We start from the raw sequence: 26,070 nt of genomic DNA, 5'->3' as shown, positions 1-26,070 counted from the left end.
ATGGGTGTAGCCTGAGAGCTCTGTTTGGTGTGCCAAAGGTGACACTCCCAGGTTAGGCTAGGTAAATCTCTCTCTCTCTTTCTTTTTTTGATTCAAAAGGGAAGTAATTCCACACAGCTGAACGAAGTTGGAGGTAGTTAGCAGGCAAATGATATACCCACAGGAGCCAGAGATCAGAAGCTCTTTCCCAAGGACCACACAGGGAATCTGTTCTGCCCTCAGAGAGGGCTCAGATTCTCCTTCAGTCTCCCACTGGGTTGCCAAAGTTACGGAATTGTAGCGTCTCTGGAGAGTGCTCACGTGAATTCCGTGAGTTCTCTCTCCCACCGTCTCTTTTTTCACAGTCTCAGTTCAGTAGCACCACAAATTTACTAGGTCCTAATCTCCTGTTAATTCGCCCCACCCAGAGTCAGGTTTTTCTGCTAGGCTCAGGGCTGGTGCAGACCTGAGGTCGCTCTGCTTATGACGTATGTCCAAGATGGCGCCTGCTCTTTGTCTTGCTCGCCCTTGAGAGGTGAGCAGAGAGAGAGAAACCCGTGTCCGTACCAGTCACCTTTTTTTTTCTCTCTCTCTCTTCCAGTTAGCCTGGTGAACTTTCTCCCCCCCCGGGGGTCACTCCCTCTAGTCTCCTCTTTCCGCTTGCCTGCCGGTGTCTCGGGCTATTGAGGTTCTGCTCACCTCGCGTTCCAGCGCTGGTGTGTTGAGTCTGCCGCTGGTGTCCCAAACTGTGGGCTCCCACGCTCTCCACGCAGGTCCGCTGTGAATCACACATTCCGGAAGAGTTTCTTCTGCTGTTTCCTCCCCTACTCTTCCTTGAACCTGCAGTATCTCCACTTTTATTAAACTATCTCTCCCCGGACTATCAGTGTGCTCCCTTCCTATTCTGCCATCTTGCCTCCTCCCCTGTTAACTATTCTTTATAAAGGTTGTGATTTTAATTGGCTGAAAATAGTAACCTCTCCTTTTGACCACTTAAGTTGTAACAATTTTCTATGATGAAAAATTATAATAAACACTCTTCATATAAGTCATTATGCATATGTCGGATTTTTAAGTTTAGACTGCTTTGTATAAGTTGAATTACTAGCCCCAAGAGAAATTTCTGGGTATCAGAGTAGGGACATTTTAAGGACTATGATAAATAATGATAAAATTCCCTACAGAAAAGACAGCAGTAATTTAGCTAACTACCAAAATTGTCTAAGAGTCATTTTTTGAGAAATTGTGTAGTTATAAGAGGCTTTGGAAAATTTTAAAAGAATCATTAATGGAGTCATTAAAATGTCATCTCAATGTTGTTTTGCATTAATTTTTTAATTATAAGTGTGTTTGAATATTATTTCCTAAGTTCATTGCCCAATTATATATCTTCATTTCTATACTGCCTTTACCAATTATAAAATAATTTTATTTAAATGAATGGAAGGGCCAGTGCTGTGGCATAGCAGGTAATGCTGCCACCTGCATTGCTGGCATCCCATATGGATTTCTGGGTTGTAGATGCATTAGTTAATATCTGGGATCCCTAGTTTGTTCCATTGCTCGACCTGTCTAATTTCTGTGCCAATACCAAACTGATTTGATTATACCTGCCCTGTAATATTTCTTGAAATCTGGTATTGTGATGCCTTCAGCTTTCCTTTTTTTTTTTTTTGACAGTTAGAGTTAGACATTGAGAGAGAGACAGAGAGAAAGGTCTTCCTTCCATTGGTTCACCCCTCAAATGGCTGCTATGGCTGGAGCTTCATTGATCTGAAGCCAAGAGCCAGGTGCTTCATCCTGGTCTCCCATGCAGGTGTAGGGGCCCAAGCACTTGGGCCATCCTCCACTGCCTTCCTGGGCCACAGCAGAGAGCTGGACTGGAAGAGGAGCAACTGGGTCTAGAACTTGGTGCCCATATGGGATGCTGGCACCACAGGTGGAGGATTAACCAAGTGAGCCACAGTACTGGCCCCCATCCAGGTTTACTTTTAATGCTTATGATTGGCTTAGTTAGTTTGGTCTCATGATTTCATATGAATTTTCCATTAATTTCATCCACATCTGAGAAAAATGTTTCAGTATTTTCATTGGGATTGCTTTGAATCTGTAAATTGTTTTAGGTGGTATGAAGATTTTGATAAATTATTTCTTCCAATGCATGAACATGAAAGATTTTTCCAATTTTGTGTTTTTTCCTATTTATTTCCTTAATGTTACATTCACTGGAGAAATTTTTGATTGGATTCTTGGTTAAATTTATCCCAACAAATTTAATTCTTTGTAGCTATTGTGAATGACAATTATCTTAAAAGTTCTTTCTCAGATATGACACTGTGTATATAAAAACTTTTGATATTTGTGTCGATTTTATATTTTGTAACTTTTCAAATTTCTCTCATGAATTCCTATAATCTCTTAGTGGAGTCTTTTGGTTCCCCATGTATCAGATCATATACTCTACAAAGATACTTTGATGTCCTCCTTTCCCAATTTTATACCTTTTCTTTCTTTTTGTTTAACTGCTCTGGCTAAAACTTTCAGAATAGTAGTAGTGAAAGTGGACATCCTAGTCTAGTTCTGAATCTCAGTGAAAATGCTTCTGACTTCTCACCCAAAAGTATCACGGTGACTGTTGGTTTGTCATATATTATCTTGATTGTGTTGAGAAATTCTCCCTGTATACCCAATTTGCTTAAAATTTTATCATGAATTTTGTGTTTTATCAAATGCTTTCTCTGCATCTATTGAGACAATCATACATACAGCCTTCATTCTTCAATTAGCTGATATGATGTATCACATTTATTGATGTACATATTAAACAATCCTTGCATATGATGGAAAAATCTCACTTGGTCTGGGTGAGTGATCTTTCTGATGTAGTGATGGATTCTATTGGATAGTAATTTGTTGAGTATTTCTGCATCTATGCTCATCAGAGATATTGGTCTATAGTTCATTCTCTTTGTATCTTTTTCTGATTTTCTGATGAAGATCATGCTAACTGCTTAACAGGAGTTTGGGAGGAATCCAGTCCTTTCAGTTGGTTTAAATAGTTAACATGAATTGGGATTAATTAATTAATTTATTTGAGAGGCCAAGTTACAGACAGAGAGAGGAAGAGACAGAGAAACAGAGAGACAGTATTCCATCCAGTGGTTCACTCCCCAAATCCAATCCAGCTGACGCTAATGCACCAAGGAAATCACTAGAGGGTGACACAAGTGCTTGAGACCCTGCACCTATGTGGGAGACCAGGATGAAACCATTGGCTCCTGGCTTCTGGCTGGCCCTGCCCACCTGCAGTCATTTGGGGGTGAACCAGAGAATGCAAGATCTCTCTCTCTTTCTCTCTGCAACTCTGCCTCTAAAATAAACATGGGGAAGTGCTTGATATAGCAGGTTAAGTCACCATCTGCAGTGCCCACATCCTGCATGGGTGCCAGTTTGAGTTCCATCCAGCACCCTGGTGATGCACCTGGGAAAGTAGAGGAGAATGGTCTGGGTCCTTGGGCCCCTACCTCCCTTGGGCAACCTGAAAGAAACTCCTGGCTCATGGCTTCAGCCTGGCCCAAACTCAGCTGTTGCAGCCATTTGGGGAGTGAACTAGTGCATAGAAGATTCTCTCTCTCTCTCTGCAACTCTGAATTACAAATAAATATTTTTGAAAGGCCACAAATGATTTTCACAATTTTTGATGTCGCTTTTTCACAATTTTTGATGTCGCTTTTTCTTTTCTGTTACCAATGTATTTTATTTGAAAAGCAGAGTTAGAGAGAGAGATTGCGATCCCTTCCAACTTCTGATTTATTGCCCCAAATGACCTCAATGGCTGCAGCTGGACCAGGCTGCAGCTGGGAGCCTGGAACCCCATTTGAGTCTCCCATTGGGGTGGCAGGGGCCCATGTACTTGGACCATCCTCTGTGTCTGGAAGCATTATAATTAACATTATCAGGAAACTGTATTAGGAGTGAAACTTTAGGCACCCAAACCAGCTCTCATAGAGGAGGCCAGCATCCCAGGTGGTAGCTTAACCAACAGTGCCACAATGCGAGTGTTTGATATTGTGTATTCTTAACTGGAATGACTTTGCATAATTTCTTTATGAACCTCCATATTTTTTGCTATGTTTCTGTTTTATTGAATAGAAAAATATATTGTATTAATACAGAAATTATTAAAGTTTTTAAAACCAGTTTTTATATTCTCTATTATAATCATCATTATAATCCTTAAAACCAATTTCATAGAGACAAATCTAACCTTTACAAACAATATTTTGTGACTATTTATATTTGAAGCATCCTGTTTTACTGACTTTCCATTATCCTATGATTAAGTTTTCACAGAATCCAAATTCATTATCCTATCATGTTTAGAGGTTTTGCATCATAAACCACTTTTCCTAATAAATTGTTTATATTTTCAAGGAGTATTTATGCATCCTACTGCTTTTGTTCTTTATTTTTAAATGAAAACTATGGATAACAGTTATTGTAAAGATTGTGAATGGTAGAGAGGTGGCTTGTGTTTGGGGCTTTAAGCCATGGAAATAGCCTCATGAATAACTGACAGCCTTATTGTATTGAATTAAAATATGTTCCAAAATGTGTATATATGAAATACATGGCATCAGTAATCTCCCTATGCACCAGTCATGAGTTTCCAAGGCTATGGAAGCCCCTTGAGTTCTCCGACTCTTATCTTGTTTAGACAAGGTCATAGTCAAAGTGGAGGTTCTCTCCTCCCTTCAGAGACTGGTGCATAGGGAGATTACTGATGCCATAAACAGGAGTGTCAATTTGTAAAGTCAACAACAGGAGTCACTGTGCACTTACTCCTCATGTAGGATCTCTGTCCTTAATGTGCTGTACACTGAGGCTTAATGCTATAACGAGTACTCAAACAGTATATTTCACTTTGTGTTTCTATGGGGGTGCAAACTGTTGAAATCTTTACTTAATGTACACTAAACTGATCTTCTGTTAAAAAAAAAAAAAAAAGAAAAGAAACTATCAATTCCCAACTTGACTCTCACTGGGATTAAACATGACAATAGGTCTGATCTGATTTCATCATCATTTAAAAAAAAATCATCTATTATTTTTCACTTTATGTTTCTGTGTGGGAACAAACTGTTGAAATCCTTACTTAAGGTATACTAAGCTGATCTTCTGTATACTAAGATAATCGAAAATGAATCTTGATGTGAATGGAAGGGGAGAGGGAGTGGGAAAGGGGAGGGTAGTGGGTGGGAGGGACGGTATGGGGGGGAAAGCCATTGTAACCCATGAGACGTACTTTGGAAATTTATATTCATTAAATAAAAGATAAAAAAAAAAAAAAAAAAAAAAAAAGAAATACATGAAACTTGCATACCTTAAATACAATTAAAAAAAAAACCTGATTTTTCCAGAGAGCTGAATTTTTTTAGCCTAGGTTCTTTCTTCAGCTATAGGGAACTTTTAAATTGAAAGTAGTTCAATAAAAATTACACCTAAAGTAACATAATATGGCCTTGTACCTAAATACCATTATTTATAGAGTGGCTTTCAGGGCACTGACATTTTAAAAAATCTGACACCCAATTCTCTAATAATATGCTATAAGTGTTTTGATCCAAATAGTCTGGAAGATAAATATTTTTTGATTGTAGAATTCCATAGGTGGAAGATCATTGAATGATCCAGATGTAAAATCAAAATAATCTTGGGCTGGTGTTGTGTTGTACTGGGTTAAACCACTGCATGCAATGCAGGCATTGCATATCTAAGTTCCAATTTGAGTCCTAGATTCTCTGCTTCCATTACAACTCCCTAGCAATGTGCCTGGGATGGTAGTAGGTGGTCCACGTGGTTGGGCTTCTGCTACCCATGTGGGAACCTGGGTGGAGTTCCACATTCCTGGTGTTGACCTGGGGCAGTGCTGGCCATTGTGGTCATTGGGGTAGTCAACTAGTGGATGGGAGATAAAGCTTTCTCTCTCTGTCTCTACTCTGTCTCCCTCTCTCTTTCAATAAATAAAAAATTAAATTAATCCTAATCCTTAAGGACATTGTGTCCTTGATACCAGGTGAGAGACATGGTTTTTATGTTACGGAAAAAAATAATAAAATTTGTAAATACCTATGTCAAGTGGAAGTTTTATTTTATTTTATTTATTTTATTTTATTTAGTTTTTTGACAAGCAGAGTGGACAGTGAGAGAGAGAGAGAGAAAGGTCTTCCTTTGCCGTTGGTTCACCCTCCAATGGCCGCCGTGGCCGGCGCACCACGCCAATCTGATGGCAGGAGCCAGGTACTCATCCTGGTCTCCCATGGGCTGCAGAGAGTACTTGGGCCATCCTCCACTGCACTCCCTGGCCACAGGAGAGAGCTGGCCTGGAAGAGGGGCAACCGGGACAGAATCCGGTGCCCCGACCGGGACTAGAACCCGGTGTGCTGGTGCTGCAAGGCAGAAGTGGATGTTTTAAGAAGATTTCTATTAGGCACATCTGTGTAAGAGGAGTTTTATGGTTTCACATTTTTCTTTCTATAGTTTCAGATAATTTGAAACCCCTCATTACCATTCATTTTCCTAGCTTTCTAGATACCCATAATATCTTCCTTTGCTTTATACTTTCAGTAATTTTATAAGAACATGTCTAAGTTTAGAATGTTACAGGGTGATTTTTTAAACACATTTGCACTGCATAAGCATATATGTTCAAGTATATTTTGCACTTAAAAGCTCTAGATTTTCAGCATGTGTTCTGTTCCATTGCTTCAGCTTGCTTCTGTGTTGACACCGTTGCTGAATTATCATCTCTATGTACAACATTTGTATCCTCTCAAATCTTTTTTAAAGGATTTATATATTTATTGGTATTTTTTTCTGTTAATAATATGTCTTTTTGTTTAATTCTGATCAACCAAACTGGATAGGATAGATGTTGATTTTAGTTTCCACACAGGGTTTTGTTACATTGATTTTTTCTCCTATGTTTTCCAAGTTTTATTGACTTTTTTCGCATTTCACAATAAAAGTGGGTATGCACTGGCTCATGTGCATTCTTGGGGACAGACAGACGTTTGCGTGGATTGTGTGGCTGAGAGGCACTGGTGCTGATTCTTTATGGTGATGCCCTGCTCACTGACAGACTGTGTGCTGCACCGTGCAGTGCTGTGAGGCATCCTTGCCTGTGTCTGAGGTGAATTATTAACAGCCAAAGGATGACCCGAGAAATGTGTGGGGCAGAGGCCTCAAAGCCAGCACTGTACATATCATAACGAGTCGCTATGTGGGCATCACAAGAGGTTCATTCTCCCGCCATAGGACAAGTGACGCAGAGGTTCGAGGGCGCCCCCGACTTCCTGTCTCCGTTTTATACTCTGTAGTGCACGACCACTAGGGGGCGACCTCTCCAAGGCACCAGAGCCACCCAGGGATAGGCTGCAGTCCCCATGGGGCTGACCTTGTTCTCCGTGCTGGGGGTGCCACTTCCGGGACTGCATCATTGAATTTATCCTTGATGATGCAGTTTACCTGAACTGCTCTGGGGAGCTATCATAGCCCTAGTAGTTTACAAACCACAGAAACGGACTCACAGCGGATGTGAAAGTGGGGGTCTCAGATCATGGCCCTGGCAAGTTGGGGTGAGTCAGGGGTCTGGTTTCTGGTGTCTAGATGGACATTCCCAGAATCTTCAAGGGGATAAATGAAAAGACACACACTGGATCTGTTTTGTGAGGTTTCTGAATCCACCTGGCCACCTCACAGCCTCACCCGGTGATAACCTGGTTCCCTCTTGATCACCTGTCAACATTTAGTGCTCTGATCAGACCACAGCAGATGTTTATCTTTGTGTTCTACCTGTTGTTTGGGGTTTACTTTGCTCTTTTTCTAGTTTCCTTAGGTAGAAATCAAGGTAATTGATTTGAGACAATCCTTATATGAGGGGGCTTCAAAAATTTCAGAGAACATTCAATTCTCTTTTCAATGTGTTTTTTTTTTTTAAGATTTTTTTTTATTTGAAAGAGTTAAACGGAAAGAGGAGGAGAGGAAGAGAGAGAGGTCTTCCATCTGATGGTTCACTCTCCAACTGGCCACAATGGCTGGAGCTGTGCAGATCAGAATTGAGGACCCAGGGAGCTTCTTCTGGGTCTCCTTCATGTGGGCAGGGGCCCAATGACTTGGGCCATCTTCCACTGCTTTCCCAGGCCACAGCAGTGAGCTAGATCAGAAGTGGAGCAGCAGGGACTTGAACCAACACCCATATGGCATGGCGGCACTGCAGGCAGCAGCTTTACCAGCTACACCACAGCTCTGTCCCCAAGGTGTGTTTTTATAAAGAACTTCTGAAAACCCCTTAGAGACATTTACTGCTATTTTTTTCTTTAGTGTCTCTAAAGATACATTACACAGATTCCCCTATGCTGTATTTTCATTCAATGTTTATACCTTCTAATGTCTCTCTTTATTACCTCTTGGACTCAGTTTTACTGCAATGTGTTCTACTGAGTTGCTAAGTACTTCAGTGTTTTCCTGATACTTCAATGTGATAGTTCTTTTGGATTTGGTTGGTTTGTGGTCATAGAACATAATTTGTATACTATCACTTTCATATTATCCTGTAATTAATATTTGTTTTGGTCTACAACATCTATTTTGGTAAATGTCCTATGGATACTTGAGAGTGGTGGCTTCACCTGTATACTTTTGCAGATTTTCTTCCTACTTGTTCTACCATTTGCTTTATAAAAGGTACTGGGATATCAGATGATACTTGCATTTTTTTTCTATTTAAAAACTATCTTTTTTAAAGGTTTATTTATTTATTTGAAAGTCAGAGTTACAGAGAGGAGAAGCAGAGAGAGTGAGAGGTCTTCCATCCAATGGTTCACTCCCCAGTTGGCTGCAATGGCCAGAGCTGTGCTGATCCAAAGCCAGGAGCCAGGAGCCAGGAGCCAGGAGCCAGGAACTTCTGGGCCTCCCACGCAGGTGCAGGAGTCCAAGGACTTGGGCCATCTTCCACTGCTTTCCCAGGCCATAGCAGAGAGCTGTATTGGAAGTGGAACAGCTAGGACTAAAACCGGTGCCCATAAGGGATGCCGGCACTTCAGGCCAGAGTGTTAACCTGCTGTGCCACAGCGCCAGCCCCAAAACTCGACCTTATTTTAAAACATGCATTTTGAAACTTTATTAGATGCATAAATTTTAGGATTATTGCATTGTCTTGATTAATTGAACTTCTTGTAATTATGAAATGGCATTTTTATTGCTCATGGTAGTTTTGGTTATAGATACACCTTGCAGAAGCTCATATTCCTCAGTTTTTATTTGTCAAATGTTAATGTGGCAAATATTTTCCATTTTTAAATGAATTTGTGCTTTTACATTTAATGTATATATCTGCTATGGAGTATACAATTCATCTTATTTTCTCTGTACTGTCTAATCATTTGACTTTTTATTGAGACTTTAGACTACTTTCTTTTAAAATGAATATTTATATAATTCAACTTATCTGTCATAATATTGCTTTCTTTTAATTCCATATGTTGTTACACGATTCTGCTTTATTTTAGATTACTATTTTATGTATTTTTATTCATTTGAAAGATGCAGTTATGGGGCAGGGGGATAGAGAGGGAGAGTGAGAGGGAGAGAGAGAGAGAGAGGTCTTCCATTTGCTGGTTCACTCCCCAAATGATCACAATGGCCAGAAATCAGCTGATCTGAGACCAGGAGCCAGGAACTTCTTCTGGGTCTCCCAAGCAGATTCAGGAGCCCAAGCACTTGGGCCATCTTCTGCTGCGTTCCCAGGCCATTAGCATGGAGCTGGATCAGAATTAGAGCAGACAGGACTCGAACCAATGACCATATTTGATGCCAGTGCTGCAGGTTAGGGCTTTATCTGCCTGAGCCACACTGCCAGCCCCAGTTACTATTTTATGATTTGGTTATATTTTTATTTTAGGGGGAATTATTCATTAAAATCCTTTGTTTTGATACCTTAGTAGCTGCTTTACAACTGATAACATAGATTGCAATTTATCATAGTCCAATTGGAAGTAACACCCTAGCACATTATATATAATAAAAATACAATAATTTCTCATTGTCCTATTACACCCTTCCCTCTAGGGTAAGATTATAATTATCATTAAACTTAGAAAAAAATTGCTATTTTTCCTTTCAGATTTTTTCCTCTCCATCTTTTGGGGCATATATATATATATTATTTTTCATTTATTTATTTATTTTTATTTGACAGGTGGAGTTATAGACAGTGAGAGAGAGAGAGAAAGGTTTTCCTTCTGTTGGTTCACTCCCCAAATGGCCACAATGGCTGGAGCTGCACCCATCTGAAGCCAGGAGCCAGGTGCTTTTTCCCAGTCTTCCACATGGGTGCAGGAGCCCAAGCACTTGGTCCTTCCTCTGCTACTTTCCCAGGCCATAGCAGAGAGCTGGATTGGAAGAGCAGCAGTTGGGACTAGAACTGGTTCCCTCATGGGATCCCGGAGCCTCAGGTGGAGGATTAGCCTACTGCTCCATGGCACTTGCCCCAGGGGCTAATATTATTCACTTAAAGTTTTATCCTAGATTAGCACTGTCTCAAAGATGCACATATTTTTATGATGTGTAATATATGTTAATTTCCATCTAGTATAGTGACAATCACTGGCACTATGATTTATATATTTACAACTGTAGGTTAGTTTTTAAAACAATTTTTATGCTTCCACTTACCTGTTTCCAGACTGATTTTTTGATGCAGTTAAGTTCCTTATAAACAGGTTCATCTTTGCCAGTCTTGTTTTATGATTTGTTATGTGGATCAGAACCATGCTTAGCCTATGAATAATTTCATACCCCTAAGGCAAACACTTTTATTATTACTCTCTTCACTGTCCCATGACTTAGGAGTTTTTCAGTCTGGCTGGTAGGAATGGATGATTAAGTGCAGCACTACATTGGCACCTGGCAAAATTTCCTGTAATGTCCCACCCACAGTATTTGGGTGTTTTCTGAAAGGCATGCACTGTAAATGACTTGAACTAGAATTCAAGGATGGCCCTATACAGTTCCTGGTTTCTTTTTTTTTTTAGATTTATAATTTTTATTGAGAAGATTTCTAAGAATATTTAAAATCAAAGGCCAATTTGCAGGTCCCCTTTATTGCTTATTCCATTCATTAAACATACTTTCCCTAAATTCTTAATAAGTTTATGAAGAAACAAGTCAGCCTATGAAAACACCTGTTCACATTCAACATCAGTTTTACATAATTCTGTTTTATGATGCATTTTTAAACACTCCATTGGTATATCAAATAATTTTTATAACACATGTTTTAGTTTAAGATTCAGAGATTATTTAATAAACTGATTAAGACAAAAGATAAAATCAGTCTCATTCAAGAGTGGTCCAGGACTCTGGCCTCAGAATCAGCCCTTAAGGCATTTGGATCTGGCTGAAGAGCCCATGAGAGTATTTTAGGCATGGAAAAGCCAAGACACTCTGGAAAAAAAAAAAAAAAAAAAAAAAAAAAAAAAAAAAAAAAAAAAAAAAAAACAAACCACAACAAACTAAAAAAAAACTAAATGAAAGATCTCTGAGAGTGAGATCCCAGTAGAAAGAATGGGCCATTAAATAAAGAGGTACTTTTCTCTGAAGGGAGGAGAGAACTTCCACTTTGACTATTACCTTGTCTAAATAAGATCAAAGTCGGTGAACTCAAAAGGCTTCCATAGCCTTGGAAACTCATGATTAGAGCCTAGGGAGATTACTGATGCCATAAACAAGAGTGTGAAATTGTTAAGTCAACAACAGGAGTCACTGTGTACTTACTTCTCATGTGGGATCTCTGTCCTTAATGTGTTGTCCAATGTAAATTAATGCTATAACTAGTATTCAAACAGTATTTTACACTTTATGTTCTGTGTGGGTGCAAACTGATGAAATGTTTAATATATACTAAATCGATCTTCTGTATATAAAGATAATTGAAAATGAATCTTGATTGGAATGGAATGGGAGAGGGAGTGGGAGATGGGATGGGTGCAGGTGAGAGGGAAGTTATGGGGGGAAGCCATTGTAATCCATAAACTGTACTTTGGAAATTTATATTTACTAAATAAAAGTTAAAAAAAAATGTAGGCCAGCGCTGCAGCTCACTAGGCTAATCCTCCACCTGCAGTGCTGGCACTAGGTTCTAGTCCCAGTTGGGGTGCTGGTTCTGTCCCAGTTGCTCCTCTTCCAGTCCAGCTCTCTGCTGTGGCCCAGGAAGGCAGTGGAGGATGGCCCAGGTCCTTGGGCCCTGCACCTGTATGAGAGACCAGGAGGAAGCACCTGACTCCTGGCTTCAGATTGGCGCAATGCACCAGCCATAACGGTCATTTGGGGGGTGAACCAATGGAAGGAATACCTTTCTCTCTGTCTCTCTCTCTCACTGTCTAACTCTGCCTGTCAAAATAAATAAATAAATAAAAAAACATGTAGATGTAAAGGCATTTGAGGGATAATACACAGGAAAAAGTGGGTATCTACAGTGAGAAAAAAGACACAAAACATGAATATTCTTATTTATTTTTATATTCATAGCAAAAAAAAGAGTGGTCCATATACTGATCACCTAGAATCGTGATTGGCCAAAATTTCAAACCCAACAGCCCCAAATACACAAATACACTGAATTTCTTTAATGGCAAAGATAAGCATATTATCACTTCTGAGAAATACTTTGTCAGAGATAGCCACTATCGCCTAACATTTCTGGCACCATTACCTGGTACCTTTATCATCATTATGAGGGTGGTCAAGTTTTCTGTAAATATGAACATTTTATATGGGCAAAGCAGTTAATAAGAATTATTTCATTTACTAATAAGCCAAATGTGCTTGTATATAACTCTTCTTCCCAAAGTTTTTGAAATTTTGGTGTATTGATTTTGGTCTGTCCTTAATATAAAATGTATCAACAAACATTTTTGCAGAGTTAACACTAAAACTACAAATTGATGACACTTTAAAGGCAAAGCAGGAGCACAGTTTGTCCCTTTAGTGTCCTGTCACTGAATTCTTTCACTGCTGTCACACTATATGCCTCAACACTGACATTTTATCATTTACAAGTGGAAAGAAACCTACCTATGTGAGTTTAAAAATTGACCTTCACAAAAGAATTAAAAACCTTATATACAACAAATTGGTCTTTAAAAATACAGAAAGAACATCTGTCACTTCTGTGATGCTGACAACTTGGCAAATAGACACATGCAGGAGAGAAGTTCCAACCTAGTCCTGGACAACTGTAGCATGTGTATTGTTACATGATGAACACACCATCACTGAAGCTTTCCCTCTGACAGAAGAGATGTGGATTCACAATAGTTCATGTGCTAAAATAGTCTGTGTATGAATGCCGGTTATAATAGCTTGTGTTCTACCTGATTAAAAGAATGTCTTAAGCAAGCTAATATGAAGTGCACTAGAAACCACAACTCAAGGATCTATATCCTTATATAAATCAAAAACGTACAAAATACAACTATAAAAGAAAGAAATAATTGCTGCCATGCAAGAATTTTAACTAAAAACTGAATAGAAATGCAATTTAAAATGGCAAACTCAATTTTACATTACACTCAAGATAATAAAGGGTCAGCAGGTTTGTCCTACCACAATGCTTAACAAGGATTTAGAAAAGGAAATACATTCTCTTTGCTGGTACAATGGTATAAATCAGATCTTCGAATCTATGGAAACAAGTCATCTCAGTCTCAAGAATTAGTTCTTTAACGGTTGTTTTAATGAAATCTTTTCTTTCAGTTAACTCATAAGCAGGATAATTTTCCTATACCTCTTTACAAATCTGCTTCATTGTGACTTCCTCCAAGTTAGATTTGGCCAATAATTTCTTTACTGTTTCCTTTAACTCTTCTTCTGTAGGTGGTTTCTTCAATTTTTTACTTAAAGGTTCATCATCTGAACTATCCTCAGATTCACTTTCTTTCTTGAACTGTCTTGATTCTTCTTGGCAGTGCTGCTGTCTGCTTTCTTAACATTAGCACTTTTTACAGACATTTTACTTTTGCAGTAGCTTTCTGTTTAGGTTTTTCTCTATTAGAAGTCTTTTTCGATGGCTCCTCTTCACTTTCTTTACCTTCATCCTCTGAAGACTCTTGTTTTTCTTTTCATCATCACTACTAGACTCATCTGACAGAATTTCAGGATATTAGGTTTGCTTCGCCTTCCTTGTTGTTCCAGAGCTGTTGCGCACCTTCTTCCTGCCTTTGCTAGAAGTCTTTCTAGAATTTGGCAATGGTTTGCCAGAAGGCTTTGGATTCAATAAGAAATTCAAGATCCTCTTCACTCGTTCACTATTTACACCTGACCTCTCCTAATCAAGAACCACGCAGATGCTCTTTAACACGGCATTTCTAAACTTTTTCAACATTTCTTCCTTCTTTTTATACTGAATACTTCCATTTTCAAGTGGAAAACCTCTGAACTGACCCACATTCTTCTTCAATGAGGACACTGTGTCTGGTCTATTGTAAAGCAGTTTTTGTAGATTTCTAATTTTATCTGCTTTCTTCTTACTCAGAAACAAATACATCCTTTCAGTTTCACAAAGTGCCTGCCCCTGTCCTTTGTAAGGAAGAGACTTGCACTGTCAACCTCTCTACTTTGTTCTTTTCCCTCTTGCCTTCCACCGTGAGACTCTTTCTCCTCCCCTTCATCCTCCTCTTCATCATCTTTCTCCTCCTCCTCTCCTCACTCTCCTCTCTTGGGCAGGCATGTGGGGCTCCTTCTCTGATGCAGTGTTGGGCGGTGGTGTCCTCTCCCGCCGCAGTGGGGGTCGACGAAGAAACTGAGGACCGCGGGTCCTGGCCGCCTGAGGTACAGGAGGCTCCGGGGGCTCCGAGGCCCCAGTGAGGAGAAGGCGTGCGGGCCATGGTCTGGCCGTGAGGCTCGCGCTCCCTGAATCAACAAGTCCTGGTTCTTCCTCATTCCTGCCTTTTCCTCCCCCATATTCTGCCCTGTGATATGGGACTGCCTTTGTGTTCCCAGATGCTCGGCTTCATCACATCTGCTCAGGGAGTCGGGCAGACACTGCCCCAGTTCCTTCTCCTGTGATTTGGTCTAGAATCTCTCTCTAGAAGGAGCTGTGGAGTGTGTGAGGCCTACTTCATTTCTTTTCTGGCTTTCCGGTATTGGCTTCATTTCTTGAGGCCCATTATTATGAACATTGTGCATAATGCAGGTATTTTTTATTGTTTCATGTAGGAAGATAAACAGCCCTTACTTTATCTTGGTCACAAGCCAACTGCATTTGAGATTCAGCATGTGTTGTAGATTGGCCAAGATAATCTTCTCCCTTTTTTTAACTGCTTTGTGCCTATCTTTTATTTTTCAGTCTACTTATCCTACCTTCACGAAAATCTCCCCTGGTTCTAGTGCAGATTGAATTCTCCGATGTGATCATATTAAACTCTGTTATCTTAATAAATCTACATAAATTTAGAGTTGTAATTTTATTCTCATTTCTTCTTCACTAGATTCTAACCTGAATAAGAACAGCAATTTTGTCTGTTTTATCTTCAGAGCCTAGTATAATATCTTACATAGTGTGGATTCTCAATATATTTCAAAATATATTTATATTCTCAGTATATATTTGTACAGTTAATGGGAAAATTAACATCTCTTTATATAAAAGTATTCATTTATGTTTCTCTTATCTTCATACTGATAGTAGATTCTTTCATATCGATAATCCAGACTGTACTTTTTTGATATTAAAGATTACCATATTTGCTTAAGAATTGCTATGGACTCCTTATATGGAAAATAAAGTGTACAAAAAATGGAGTTGGAGGGCTGGTGCCGTGGCTCACTTGGTGAATCCTCTGCCTGCGGTGCCGGCATCCCATATGGATACCAGGTTCTAGCCCCAGTCGCTCCTCTTCCAGTCCAGCTCTCTGCTGTGGCCCAGGAGGGCAGTGGAGGATGGCCCAAGTGCTTGAGCCCCTGCACCCTTATGGGAGATGAGGAGGAAGCACCTGGCTCCTGGCTTCAGACCAGCGCAGCACCGCCTGTGGTGGCCATTTGGGGAGTGAACTAACAGAAGTAAGACCTTTCTCTCTGTCTCTCTCTCTCACTGTCTATAACTCTACTTGTCAAATAAAAAAAAGATAGAAATAAAATATTAAAAAAAGAAGTTGGAAGACTCTAAAATCCAGAAATAAGACTATAAAAATCTGAAATAAGTGAAATCACAGAACATCAATTGTTGAATGTAAGCAAGAATGCTACACAGTAAGGTAAGACATCTTTCTTTTATGGAAATAATGACCTATTTACTTTTCCTAAAAAAAGTCTTGAGTGATAGAGTGTCTTATAAAGGTAGAGACACACACTTCCCTCCCCCCCCCACACACACACACAGAGAGAGAGAGAGAGAGAGAGAGTGTTTCTACTGATAAACTCTCCAAATGGTTACAAAGGCTTGGTGCAGAACAAGAATGAATGTAAATATATGTGAGGTCAACTTAGGTTTCCCACATAATACCTACAACTCAATTACTTGAGCCATCACTAGTATATCCCAGAGTCTTAACTGGCAGGAAGTGGAGTTGGGAAACAGAGCCAGGGAATCACTATGCCAAATGTTCACCCTTGATGTATTCTTTTGGCAATTTATGCCAGAAGACAACCTAGGATGTGAAATTATTGGATTTAGACAACAGTGGGTGAAACTATCATTTGATAGGCACATTAATAAAGTGACAAGTATATGTAATGGATTTTTGAAAAAATATTGTTCAATTCAGTTACATGAAAATTGAAAATTAAAAAAATTATAAAAGAATAATGAAAAAAGAAAGATACCATATCTGGAGCTACACTTTTGAAATTCAAAATTAAGTGTAAACTTAAAATACCATGAAGCTCAAGAAAAGGCAAAAATATGTTACCAGAGGAGGGAACGGAATTTGTTGGATTAAGCTGGTTCTAAGAAATGGTAAATAGGGAAGTTACTAGGAGACAGTGAACAACCCAACCAAGATAATGTGATGTTCACAGTACTAGGACTGGCCTGTATAAGATATCGACAATATATAAAGGTGATAATCACAAGTTCAAATGAAATAAAAGGCATGTACACCTTATAATATAAATTATATTATACGACTGCTAATAGTATTTAGCATTATAATACAGGAGCCATAATAGATTTCCAGGGCATATAATTTTTTCATCATTATTATTCCAAATATTCCAAAACATTTACAAATTACAATTAAAAAATGAAGATATAAATCACAGGTCATCCAAATAACCAGGATAATTTTAATGTGAAGACATTTTTAGGTATTTATTTACCTAATATTCACAATGCAAAACTAACTATTTAGTCACTTAGAACACCAAAAGTACTGACCAAATATCACCTGGGAATGGAGAATGAGTAAAGTGGCATGAGACAGTTCTGAAAAAGAGTATGTGAATACTTCAATAAAGCTTAGGGAATTTTCATTGATTTCATGATGTCACAATGAAACCTACAAGCAGGATGATCTCAGCTTCTCTGGTAGGTAGGCTGACTGGAGGATAAAATTGATATTCTCAAGTAAAAGAACATCTAAACAAAATAATGGTATGCACATGTTACCATATAAGTTATACATTGATTACTGGAAGTAGCACAAAGCAGTAAGTTAAAGAGCAAAAATGTAGTGGCAAGCAGATGTGAGGTAACTTGGTGAACTAAAAGGGCTAACAATTACTTTAAATTTGAGAAAATAATAAATTTCAGAAAATCAAGGATCTTTAATGACATTTACTATTAAAATCATAACTGAAATGCATCAGCATCTAAATCTATACTTGAACTAGTACTCAAACAGTATTTTTCACTTTGTGTTTCTATGTGGATGCAAATTGTTGAAATCTTTACTTAATATATACTAAAATGATCTTCTGTATATAAAGAGAATTGAAAATGAGTCTTGATGTCAATGGAAGGGGGGAGGGAGAGGGAAAGGGGAGTGTTGTGGGTGGGAGGGAAGTTATGGGGGGGAGTCATTGTAATCCATAAGCTGTACTTTGGAAATTTATATTCATTAAATAAAAGTTAAAAATAAAATAAGCTGGCGCCGTGGCTCAATAGGCTAATCCTCCACCTTGCGGCGCCGGCACACCGGGTTCTAGTCCCGGTTGGGGTGCCGGATTCTGTCCCGGTTGCCCCTCTTCCAGGCCAGCTCTCTGCTATGGCCAGGGAGTGCAGTGGAGGATGGCCCAGGTGCTTGGGCCCTGCACCCCATGGGAGACCAGGAAAAGCACCTGGATCCTGGCTCCTGCCAGGATCAGCGCGGTGAGCCGGCTGCAGCGGCGGCCATTGGAGGGTGAACCAACGGCAAAGGAAGAGCTTTCTCTCTCTGTCTCTCTCTCTCACTGTCCACTCTGCCTATCAAAAAAAAATATATAAAAAATATCAATAATCATAGATTTATTTACAGTGTTCTAGACCACCAGAAAAGTTAAAATCTATATCACCTCAAAAGATAGATTTACTATATTGGTAAAAGGCATTTTTCATGGAGGAGGGTGGGTACATATAGAACAGGCCAAGAACCCTTAGCAAAATTTTTGGTTTTGTTCATCCCACAACGAAAAAACCAAGCAAGATGGAATAAGTTTCTCAGTGCTAGGATTGTCTTACCTAGGTTAATTATGATATATGCTGTTGGTAGAGGTAAATTCCAATACAGATAATATAATTTATATTTTGATTACCAGAATTAGTACTGAGTAATATTATATGAGCAATCTTGTAATGACAATAACATGCTCATGCATCTGGTGAATATGAGTTCATTATAATTACATTAAAATGATAACTAAAAGCTTAATGAACATAAATCAGGGAAAGACAACCCCTTTATCCAAAACATCATGAATGATTATATATCCAAGTGGTAGCAGTAAATTCAGAGATGAACAAATATACAAAAGACAGACAGTGCTTATAAATGATATTGTGTTTCCATAAATAGATCTTATTTCTTGGTAGGAGCAATAATGATATGAAAAGCAGATATAAAAAAGGGGGATGGGGCTGGCACCATGAGGCAGTGGGTTAAAGCCCCAGCCTGCAGTGCTGGCATCCCATATGGGTGCTGGTTCATGTCCTGGCTGCTCCTCTTCTGATCCAGCTCTTTGCTATGGCTTGGGAAAGCAGCAGTAGATGACCCAAGTCCTTGGGACCCTGCACCCACATGGGAGACTTGGAAGAAGCTCCTGGCTCCTGGCTCCTTTCTTCAGATCAACTCAGCTCTGGCCATTGCAGTCATTTGGGGAGTGAACCAGCAGAATGGAAGACATCTCTCTCTTTTTCCTTCTCTCTCTCTCTCCCCCCCCCTCTCTGGCACTCTCTCTCTCTCTCTCTCTCTCTGTAACTCTGTCTTTCAAGTAAATATAAATCTTAAAAAAGTGGGGGACTTGGTGAAAAATACTTCATTACAATTACAAAAAAGCAAAGAAGAGCATATTTTTAATGATTTATTTTATTTGAAAGAGTTACAGAGAGAGAGGTAGAACCAGAGAGATGTCTGGAAAGGTCTACCACATGGGTGCAGGGGCCCAAAGACCTGGGCCATCTTCTACTGCTTTCCCAGGTCATAGCAGAGAGCTGGATCAGAAGTGGAGCAGCTGAGACTTGAACCGGGTACCATATGGGATGCCAGTGTTGCAGGCTGGTGCTTTAACCCATTGCTCCATAGCACTGGCTCCTGTATGTTTTTAAAATAAAGATCATGACAATAATTGGGAAAAGTGTCAAGGAAGACAATTATATCTAGAGATATTCTTTATTTTTCAATATTTAGTTATTTACTTTGAAAGAGTTACAAAGAAGTAGAGAAAGAGAATTTCTATCTGCTTGTTAACCCCCTAGATGGACACAATGGCCAGCACTGGTTCCAGCCAATTCCAGGAACTTCTTCCAGATCTCTCACATGGGTGGCAGGGGCCCAGAGAGCTGGACCATCATCTTGTGCTTTCCCGGTCCAATTGTAGGAAGCTATATCAGGAGTGGACCACTTTGGACATGAACTGGTGCCCATAAGGGATGCCTGTGCTGCAGTTTGCAGCTTTACTTGCTATGCCCAAACAATAACACCTACAGGTACTCTTTAAAATGTAATAATGGAAGGTACTGTTATATAGAACTCAGGAATAGACAAAACATACATAACCTATAATGAGAACATTGTTCCATTAGACTATGCTGGTTCTGAAAAATGTGTGTAATTCAGTGGTTAGGAGAGACTGTCAGTGGTCTCACAATTAAAATGTGAGCAAGATGTCCTGAGGTGCACAGTGGGAGGAGTGGCTGACAGAATATAGATGATGTACACATCTGTTGGAAATGAATTCAAAGATAAACAAAATTACAAAAGGGGTGCATTTGTTAATATATATTGTTTATTGTAAGTAAAAACTCAATTTATAGGTGGAAGAATTGAGAAACTGACAACCAGTTAGTTATAATGACTATTTGCTAAAAATTTTAATTGTATTCACATCAAAATTCAAAGGAAAACAGAAATGAATGAAACATAAAGTGAAATTTTGCAGGATATCCAATGAATCTTGAAGGAAACATACTTCTAAGCAGCACTACATTACTGAGTTCAAAGCACTAGGATAATTTTTAGATTTTCAGAACTAAAGAAAAATTTTAAAAATGCCACCTAGAATGTGAAAGTGATTATACTGGACAAGATTTTAAAAACTGGGTACATAAAATTGTTAAGGAAACAGAAATTTTCATTTTGTTGATGATATCATATTGTTGTAATTTGCTTTCACTATGGTATTGATGATTCATTTGGGTGATAATAGTAAATTAAAACAAAATGAATACAGCTGTTCTCTGCTGTGGCCCAGGAGTGCAGTGGAGGATGGCCCAAGTCCTTGGGCCCTGCACCAGCATGGGAGACCAGGAGGAAGCACCTGGCTCCTGGCTTCGGATCAGTGCAGCACACCGGCTGCAATGCGCTGGCCTTAGCGGCCACTTGGGGGGTGAACCAACAGAAAAAGGAAGACCTTTCTCTCTGTCTCTCTCTCTCTAACTCTGCCTGGCAAAAAAAAAAAATACAGCTGTTACAAATTATATGCTAATTACTGGAAGTAGTACTGAGCAATGGTAGAGTAAGAGCCAATAAAAGCAACTTGTTAAACAATGTTCCATTACAATTGAATAATAATTAGATAATTACAAAAAGGCTAAAGTAGTTAAATCAAGTAAACATCAGTGCACTTAGCAGGATAATATTTTAAAAAATATGTGCACCAACAACTGTACTTGCTGATTTCACAACATAAGGTAAAGAACACATCATTTGAAAGGGAGGAGGGTTGGGACTGGTGCATGGCATAGAAAGTGAAGCTTATGCATGCAGCACAAACATTCCATATGGGTACTTGTTCAAGTCCTGACTACTCCACTTCCAATACAGCTCCCTGCTAATGGCCTGGGAAAGCAGGAAAGGATGGCCCAAGTGTTTAGGCCCCTGCACCCATGTGGCAGACCTGAAAGAAGCTCATGACTCCTGACTTTGGACTGGTCCAGCTCCTACAGTTGCAGACATAGGAAAAGTAAACCAGTGGATGGAAGATTCTCTCTCTCAACTCTGCCTTTCAAATAAATAAATAAATAAATAAATCTTTAAAAAGAGAAAAAGTTGAGGGTTGCATTGATCTGAGAAATTGTATACAGTGTAGGTGTCCCAATTCAGTGGGGGTAAGCCACTATCTACAATGACTACATCCCATATCAGAGTGACCATTTGAGTCCTAGCTACACAGCTTTAGATACAGGTCATTTCTAATGTTCCTGGGAGGGAGCAGATGTTACCTAAAGTTCTTGAGTGCTTGCCACCACCCACATGGGAGGCTTCTTGAATTAATTTCATGGCAACTGGGTTGGGTCTTGTCCAGCCCTGGATGGTGCAGCAATCTGGGGATAAACCATTAGATGGAATATCTGTGTCTCTCACTTTTCTCTTGCTCTCTCTCTATCTTTCTCCACCTCCTTGTATCACTCTCTAAGTTTTAAAAAATAATAAAAATAATCATGAATATGTACATTGTCAGGAGAATGTACATAAATATCATCGAGTTTGGATGTCACAAGGATTGTTCATCCAAGATGGTCAGAGCTTCACTATGCTAGTATTGATAGACATTAGAATATTGATAAGACATGGCAATAGTATTATTTTGAATGACAAAAATAAAATGGTAATGTTATAACAAAATATTTTGAAAACTGTAAATTGTAAGTGAAATGGTAACAATAGTAGTGATAAGTAGTTATAAAGGAAAATCTAATATGTATAAAACTTTTAAAAAAGTATTTAAACATAATATTGAAAAATGAAAGAAATTAAATCCAGAGAAGATCATGCACTCAACAGAAGATTCTTAAACATAGTTAAAATATCTAGATACAGTTCATGAACACTTTCAAACAAAATGGTCAGTTTAGCATACGATTAAAATATTTAGAGTGTAAAAATTATATGAGTTTCATAGGATTAATCACTACTCCAGAACTAGACATCTTTGAGCAACTGTGTTTGTGAACAATACCAGGACAAACTACAGAATTTTCATTGAGTTCATTATCTCCCACTGGAAAAAAACAATATTTCTCTATTCTGACTTTCAAATAAATAGATGAATCTTAAAAAGAAGTGGGAATCTGATGGCAAATACATTGATGTTAGAACATTCAGAGACACTGTATACATGAAGGAGTCCAAGACAACTTAGACATTTTTCAGAGGGCTAATAATGTTACAGTGAAAAAGTCAATGAAGACATCTACAGATTCTTGATGCTGGATCAAGATACACCAAGAAAATGAAATTACATGTGGTTAATATCATTGAATTCAAAGACAATAATGTATGTAATTGTTATGATAAAAATGATATTGTCATAACCATGAGTGAATAAAGTATTTTGGAAGGAACAATGAATTCCAATAAAATATGATCAAATCATATAAAAATTTGCAGGAAATAAAATCCAGAACAGGTCTTGTCCCTTCCAGAGTGATCTTAAAGGAACAACATGAGCACCGAGAACTAGGCTATTGAAAATTTCAACATCAATAAGAATGTAGTCCCATAAAAAATCCATAAAGTGTGAAAAACATCCTTGAAACAGTCAAAGAGTTTGGCCTTAGATGTCTCTGAGAAGTTTTGAAGATAAAAATTGCTTATTTTCTTCCAGAATTTTGAGTGAATTGACAGAAAAATGAAAAACCTAGCAAACATGGTCACATGTTCACTATGCTAGCATTGGTAAATGCTATGATTTGATGATGTAATTGGGCAATACAAATAGAAAGTAAAGATTAAAAACTTTTTGCTTATTAGTATATAAATTATGCTGTCATTACTGAGGGTAGAACTGTTATTTTATAATAATACAGTGATAAGCACATATTTGTTGAAAAAGTTCATTCAATTACATTTAAAGTGCAAAATAAGGAGAAAAAGTGAATGGAAATAAAGCAAAGATCTTGGAAATTACCAGGAATATCATCAAGAAAGATATTTGTATTTACAGATACACTTTGAAAATTCAAAATGACAGTCAACTTATAATCCTATAGAATTCCAGCCAAATTAAAATAATATATCCCTTGGGAACTGAGAAATATTGAATGGGTTAAGATGACTCTAAGAATCTGGGGACATGAAATAGTTTCAAAGACACTTTAGATTATTTTCATCAAGTCCATGTCACAAATGCAAAGCCACGTAAGGCCTGGGATTAATAATAGCAGGACTAATTCACAGTAGGATATTAATGATAAAAATGGATCACACAAGTGCATTAAAACAATGATAACTAAAACACTGCATATTTAATAATATATACTATGTTTTGGTAATCATAATGGACTGATTATATAGGTTATATATATATATAAATTGCCTGATAATATAGGTTAAATAATAGTGTGATCAGCAGATGTAAAGATATTTGTTGAATAAGAGTCCAATAAATTATTTTATTCCCAGAAAATTTTTAAAATCATGGATTGTTCTAAACTTAAGTTTTTGTGGAACTTATTAAACCAACAATAAAAGGTAACCATGATTATCTATAGTTCCATGTACTCGGATTGGCTTATACTACATACACATCATTGATGTATACATATTATAGAAATGAAACAGTAATCTTTCTACTTTTTATTTGTTTAAAATTATGATAGTGGTGCATTACACTTGTAATTATATAGTAAATCGAGAGTATGTTATTGCAAAAGTTAAAGAAAAAAGAATTAAAGAAAGAGGGGATTAAGGGAGGGAGGGTGGAAGTATGGTTGTCTTCTTAGAACTGTATCTATGAAATACATTAAATCTATTTTCTTATATTAATATAACAGATAAAAATTAAAAAGGAATGCACATGTCAGTACATAACCTATATTCTGATGACTGGAAACAACAGTAAGCAACAATGTAGGAGCAATAATACCATGACAAACACAAGAGAATTGGGTGAAGCAGTATGTATTAGATGTACACAAAACCAGAAATAACTGAAAAATCAACAATAAGTAAAGAAAATATCATGCCAGTTACCAAAAAAATCTCTTAAATGAAAGACACTGGCATCTACAGCTGTACTGTAAAAATATCAACAGGGTACAGTGAGTTAAAGCCCCAGCCTGCAGTGCCAGCATCCCATATGGGCACTGGTTCAAGTCCCAACTAATCCATTTCTGATCTAGCTCTCTGCTATGGTCTGGGAAAGCAGAAGAGGATGGCCCAAGTCCTTGGGCCCCCTGCACCCATGTGGCAGACCTGGAAGTAGCTCCTGGCTCAGCTCTGGTCATTGTGACCATTTGAGGATTGAGCCAGAGGATGGAAGACCTCTCTCTCTGTTTCTAAACTCTCTGTAACTCTGTCTTTCTTATAAATAAAATAAAGTTTAAAAAACAACAAAAAATAAAAGGTTTATTTAGACTCATATAACCCACCGGAAAAAGGCAAAAGTATATCACCTCAAAAAGGAGAATGATAATATGTGCCCAAAACCCTTCTGATTAATTTTATACATAAAAGTGGAAAAGAAAATTAACAAGATTTTGTGTATGTTGATAATCTTGCCATATAGAGCCAAGCAAAATCACAGCAGGTGTAGTTCTAAGATTGACTTTTGTTTGGTTAATAATTTTATATATATATATATATATACACATATAAATATATGTATATATATTATTTATTCAACATCAGAAAAGGATATTTCAGAGTTCCATAATAATCCAGTTCCTTGTCATTAAAGCAATGTGGAGTGAACAACCACATTGTAGCACACACTCTGTCTCTCTGTGTCCCCCTCTCTGCTAACCTCTAAAATTAAAGGAACTATCAACTAAATATAATTCTGAGATCCAAGTTCACATCAAGATCCTGATACTTACCAACATAATTGCCAGTACATGTACCAGTATCTAGATCCACGTTAGATAATTTGAATAGCTGAAAAACTAGAATAATCAAGTAATAATCCAAAGCTCTATAAATACCAGAATCATATATCTATATACATACACATGTGGAGAATTGTTACCATTGACTAAGATGGCTCAGAGGCACTGTGAATCTGAAGGTTTCCAGGACAGCTCATAGAATATTGGAGCTGATGATGCTCTCACAATGAAAGTGTATGTTATCATGCCCACAGGTTCACAGGGCTGGAATTGGTCTAGACTAGAATATTTTGAAAAAAAAAAGTGAGCTCAATGATTTCAAAGACCAAACTCTTACATTTCAAAATTGAAATGGTATTTCAGTATACATGAATGTCCATAAGGCCAAAATGCAATCTCCTAATGAGAGAGATGAAATTGGCCATAGACTGTGCTCAGATACTGTGACCATGATATTTGATTGGACACCTTCTGAATTTAGAGAATTGGTGGCCTAAAACTGATAAGGAAAACTAAGGTAGTCTGAAGTTTTCTGTGCAAGAACTGACATAAATTAGTTTACTGACAATTTA

At 38.1% G+C, this 26,070-nt stretch overlaps 1 long non-coding RNA gene and 1 pseudogene across 7 annotated transcripts in view; one reads left to right on the top strand and one right to left on the bottom strand.

Moving 5' to 3' along the window:
• Positions 1 to 26,070, top strand: part of LOC103346842 (uncharacterized) — a 399,916-nt gene that overhangs the window by 9,365 nt on the left and 364,481 nt on the right. The window lies entirely within an intron of this gene.
• LOC138843196 (protein DEK pseudogene) lies at positions 12,137 to 25,509 on the bottom strand (annotated as a pseudogene).

Source organism: Oryctolagus cuniculus, assembly GCF_964237555.1.
Source record: "Oryctolagus cuniculus chromosome 17 unlocalized genomic scaffold, mOryCun1.1 SUPER_17_unloc_1, whole genome shotgun sequence".
NCBI lineage: Eukaryota > Metazoa > Chordata > Mammalia > Lagomorpha > Leporidae > Oryctolagus > Oryctolagus cuniculus.
This window is presented reverse-complemented; position numbering and strand designations above follow the sequence as displayed.